The sequence below is a fragment of the Calliopsis andreniformis genome, unplaced genomic scaffold (genome assembly GCF_051401765.1).
Source record: "Calliopsis andreniformis isolate RMS-2024a unplaced genomic scaffold, iyCalAndr_principal scaffold0046, whole genome shotgun sequence".
In the NCBI taxonomy this organism is placed as follows: Eukaryota; Metazoa; Arthropoda; class Insecta; order Hymenoptera; family Andrenidae; genus Calliopsis; species Calliopsis andreniformis.
Window position 1 is genome coordinate 3,692,701 of NW_027480455.1, and position 5,994 is coordinate 3,698,694.

Below are 5,994 nucleotides of genomic sequence, written 5' to 3' on the forward strand. Positions count from 1 at the left end.
CACTCCTCAATCCTCAATCTTCAATCCTCAATACTCAGTCTTCAATCCTCAATCCTCAATCCGCAATCCTCAATCCTCAATCCTCATTCTTCAATCCTCAATACCCAATCCTCAATCTTCAATCCTCAATCCTCAATCCTCAATTCTCAATCCTCAATCCTCAATCCTCAATCCTCAATCCTCAATCCTCAATGTTCAATCCGCAATACCCAATCCTCAATCTTCTATCCGCAATCCTCAATCCTCAATCCTCAATCCTCAATCCTCAATCCTCAATCCTCAATCCTCAGACCTCAATCCTCAATCCTCAATCGTCAATCTTCAATCCTCAATACTCAATCTTCAATCCTCAAACCTCAATCCTCAATCCTCAATCCTCATTCTTCAATCCTCAATACCCAATCCTCAATCTTCAATCCTCAATACTCAGTCTTCATTCCTCAATCCTAAATCCTCAATCCTCAATCCTCAATCGTCATTCTTCAATCCTCAATACCCAATCCTCCATCTTCAATCCTCAATCCTCAATCCTCAATCCTCAATCCTCAATCCTCAATCCTCAATCTTCAATACTCAATGCTCAATCTTCAATCCTCAATACTCAATCCTCAATCCTCAATCCTCAATCCTCAATACCCAATCCTCAATCTTCAATCCTCAATCCTCAATCCTCAATTATCAATCCTCAATCCTCAATCCTCAGACCTCAAACAGCAATAGTCAACCCTCAGTCCTCGTCCTCAATCCACAACCATCAATCCTCAATCCTCAATCTTCAATCATCAATATTCAACTTTCAGTCCTCAATCCTCAATCCTCAATCCTCAACCCTCAATCCTCAATATTCAATACGCAATACCCAATCCTCAATCTTCTATCCGCAATCCTCAATCCTCAATCCTCAATCCTCAAACCTCAATCCTCAATCTTCAATCCTCAATACTCAATCTTCAATCCTCAATACTCAATCCTCAATCCTCAATCCTCATTCTTCAATCCTCAACACCCAATCCTCAGTCTTCAATCCTCAATCCTCAATCCTCAATTCTCAATCCTCAATCCTCAATCCTCATACCTTAAACATCAATACTCTACCCTCAGTCCTCGTCCTCAATCCACAACACTGAATCCTCGATCCTCAATCTTCAATCATCAATATTCAATCTTCAATCCTCAATCCTCAATCCTCAATACTCAATCCTCAATGCTCAATGTTCTATCCTCAATACGCAATCCTCAATCTTCAATCCTCAATCCTCAATCCTCAATCCTCAATCCTCAATCCTCAATCTTAATCTTCAACCCTCAGTACGCAATCTTCAATGCTCAACCCTCAATCCTCATTCCTCAATCCTCAATCTTCAATACTCAATACTCAATCTTCAATCCTCAATCCTCAATCTTCAATCCTCAATCCTCAATCCTCAATCCTCAATCCTCAATCGTCAATCTTCAATCCTCAATACTCAATCGTCAATACTCAATCCTCAATTCTCAATACTCAATCCTCATTCTTCAATCCTCAATACCCAATCCTCATTCTTCAATCCTCAATCCTCAATCCTCAATCCTCAATCCTCAACCTTCAATCCTCAAACCTCAGTCCTCAATCCTCAATCCTCAACCTTCAATCCTCAATACACAAACTTCAATCCTCAATCATCAATCCTCATTCCTCAATCCTCAATCCTCAATCCTCAATCGTCAATCTTCAATCCTGAATACTCAATCTTCAATACTCAATCCTCATTCTTCAATCCTCAATACCCAATCCTCCATCTTCAATCCTCAATCCTCAATCCTCAATACTCAATCCTCAATCCTCAATCTTCTATCCTCAATACGCAACCCTCAATCCTCAATCCTCAATCCTCAATCCTCAATCCTCAATCCTCAATCCTCAATCCTCAACCTTAATCTTCAATCCTCAGTAAGCAATCTTCAATCCTCAATCCTCAATCCTCATTCCTCAATCCGCAATCTTCAATACTCAATACTCAATCTTCAATCCTCAATCCTCAATCCTCAATCCTCAATCCTCAATCCTCAATCCTCAATCCTCAACAGTCAATCATCAATCCTCAATACTCAATCGTCAATACTCAATCCTCAATACTCAATACTCAATCCTCATTCTTCAATCCTCAATACCCAATCCTCAATCTTCAATCCTCAATCCTCAATCCTCAATCCTCAATCCTCAATCGTCAATCTCACAATCCTGAATACTCAATCTTCAATACTCAATCCTCAATCCTCAATCCTCAATCCTCATTCTTCAATCCTCAATACCCAATCCTCAATCTTCAATCCTCAATCCTCAATCCTCAATCCTCAATCCTCAATCATCAATCTTCAATCCTCAGTCCCAAATCCTCAATCTTCAATACTCACTCCTCAATCCTCAATCTTCAATCCTCAATACTCAGTCTTCAATCCTCAATCCTCAATCCGCAATCCTCAATCCTCAATCCTCATTCTTCAATCCTCAATACCCAATCCTCAATCTTCAATCCTCAATCCTCAATCCTCAGTTCTCAATCCTCAATCCTCAATCCTCAATCCTCAATCCTCAATCCTCAATGTTCAATCCGCAATACCCAATCCTCAATCTTCTATCCGCAATCCTCAATCCTCAATCCTCAATCCTCAATCCTCAATCCTCAATCCTCAATCCTCAATCCTCAATCCTCAGACCTCAATCCTCAATCCTCAATCGTCAATCTTCAATCCTCAATACTCAATCTTCAATCCTCAATCCTCAATCCTCAATCCTCAATCCTCATTCTTCAATCCTCAATACCCAATCCTCAATCTTCAATCCTCAATACTCAGTCTTCATTCCTCAATCCTCAATCCTCAATCCTGAATCCTCAATCGTCATTCTTCAATCCTCAATACCCAATCCTCCATCTTCAATCCTCAATCCTCAATCCTCAATCCTCAATCCTCAATCCTCAATCCTCAATCTTCAATACTCAATGCTCAATCTTCAATCCTCAATACTCAATCCTCAATCCTCAATCCTCAATCCTCAATACCCAATCCTCAATCTTCAATCCTCAATCCTCAATCCTCAATTATCAATCCTCAATCCTCAATCCTCAGACCTCAAACAGCAATAGTCAACCCTCAGACCTCGTCCTCAATCCACAACCATCAATCCTCAATCCTCAATCTTCAATCATCAATATTCAACTTTCAGTCCTCAATCCTCAATCCTCAATCCTCAACCCTCAATCCTCAATGTTCAATACGCAATACCCAATCCTCAATCTTCTATCCGCAATCCTCAATCCTCAATCCTCAATCCTCAATCCTCAATCCTCAATCTTCAATCCTCAATACTCAATCTTCAATCCTCAATACTCAATCCTCAATCCTCAATCCTCATTCTTCAATCCTCAACACCCAATCCTCAGTCTTCAATCCTCAATCCTCAATCCTCAATTCTCAATCCTCAATCCTCAATCCTCATACCTTAAACATCAATACTCTACCCTCAGTCCTCGTCCTCAATCCACAACACTGAATCCTCGATCCTCAATCTTCAATCATCAATATTCAATCTTCAATCCTCAATCCTCAATCCTCAATACTCAATCCTCAATCCTCAATGTTCTATCCTCAATACGCAATCCTCAATCTTCAATCCTCAATCCTCAATCCTCAATCCTCAATCCTCAATCCTCAATCTTAATCTTCAACCCTCAGTACGCAATCTTCAATGCTCAACCCTCAATCCTCATTCCTCAATCCTCAATCTTCAATACTCAATACTCAATCTTCAATCCTCAATCCTCAATCCTCAATCCTCAATCCTCAATCCTCAATCCTCAATCCTCAATCGTCAATCTTCAATCCTCAATACTCAATCGTCAATACTCAATCCTCAATTCTCAATACTCAATCCTCATCCTTCAATCCTCAATACCCAATCCTCAATCTTCAATCCTCAATCCTCAATCCTCAATCCTCAATTCTCAATCTTCAATACTCACTCCTCAATCCTCAATCTTCAATCCTCCATACTCAGTCTTCAATCCTCAATCCTCAATCCGCAATCCTCAATCCTCAATCCTCAATCCTCAATCCTCAATCCTCAATGTTCAATCCGCAATACCCAATCCTCAATCTTCTATCCGCAATCCTCAATCCTCAATCCTCAATCCTCAATCCTCAATCCTCAATCCTCAATCCTCAGACCTCAATCCTCAATCCTCAATCGTCAATCTTCAATCCTCAATACTCAATCTTCAATCCTCAAACCTCAATCCTCAATCCTCAATCCTCATTCTTCAATCCTCAATACCCAATCCTCAATCTTCAATCCTCAATACTCAGTCTTCATTCCTCAATCCTCAATCCTCAATCCTCAATCCTCAATCGTCATTCTTCAATCCTCAATACCCAATCCTCCATCTTCAATCCTCAATCCTCAATCCTCAATCCTCAATCCTCAATCCTCAATCCTCAATCTTCAATACTCAATGCTCAATCTTCAATCCTCAATACTCAATCCTCAATCCTCAATCCTCAATCCTCAATACCCAATCCTCAATCTTCAATCCTCAATCCTCAATCCTCAATTATCAATCCTCAATCCTCAATCCTCAGACCTCAAACAGCAATAGTCAACCCTCAGTCCTCGTCCTCAATCCACAACCATCAATCCTCAATCCTCAATCTTCAATCATCAATATTCAACTTTCAGTCCTCAATCCTCAATCCTCAATCCTCAACCCTCAATCCTCAATATTCAATACGCAATACCCAATCCTCAATCTTCTATCCGCAATCCTCAATCCTCAATCCTCAATCCTCAAACCTCAATCCTCAATCTTCAATCCTCAATACTCAATCTTCAATCCTCAATACTCAATCCTCAATCCTCAATCCTCATTCTTCAATCCTCAACACCCAATCCTCAGTCTTCAATCCTCAATCCTCAATCCTCAATTCTCAATCCTCAATCCTCAATCCTCAATCGTCAATCTTCAATCCTCAATACTCAATCGTCAATACTCAATCCTCAATTCTCAATACTCAATCCTCATTCTTCAATCCTCAATCCTCAATCCTCAATCTTCAATCCTCAGTCCCAAATCCTCAATCTTCAATACTCACTCCTCAATCCTCAATCTTCAATCCTCAATACTCAGTCTTCAATCCTCAATCCTCAATCCTCAATCCTCAATCTTCAATCCTCAATACTCAATCTTCAATCCTCAATCCTCAATCCTCAATCCTCAATCCTCATTCTTCAATCCTCAACACCCAATCCTCAATACCCAATCCTCAATCTTCAATCCTCAACCCTCAATCCTCAATCCTCAATCCTCAATCCTCAGACCTCAAACAGCAATAGTCAACCCTCAGTCCTCGTCCTCAATCCACAACCATCAATCCTCAATACTCAATCTTCAATCATCAATATTCAATCTTCAGTCCTCAATCCTCAATCCTCAATCCTCAACCCTCAATCCTCAATGTTCAATCCGCAATACGCAATCCTCAATCTTCTATCCGCAATCCTCAATCCTCAATCCACAATCCTCAATCCTCAATCCTCAATCTTCAATCCTCAATACTCAATCTTCAATCGTCAATACTCAATCCTCAATCCTCAATCCTCATTCTTCAATCCTCAACACCCAATCCTCAGTCTTCAATCCTCAATCCTCAATCCTCAATTCTCAATCCTCAATCCTCAATCCTCAGACCTTAAACATCAATACCCTACCCTCAGTCCTCGTCCTCAATCCACAACACTCAATCCTCGATCCTCAATCTTCAATCATCAATATTCAATCTTCAATCCTCAATCCTCAATCCTCAATACTCAATCCTCAATCCTCAATGTTCTATCCTCAATACGCAATCCTCAATCTTCAATCCTCAATCCTCAATCCTCAATCCTCAATCCTCAATCCTCAATCTTAATCTTCAATCCTCAGTACGCAATCTTCAATGCTCAACCCTCAATCCTCAATC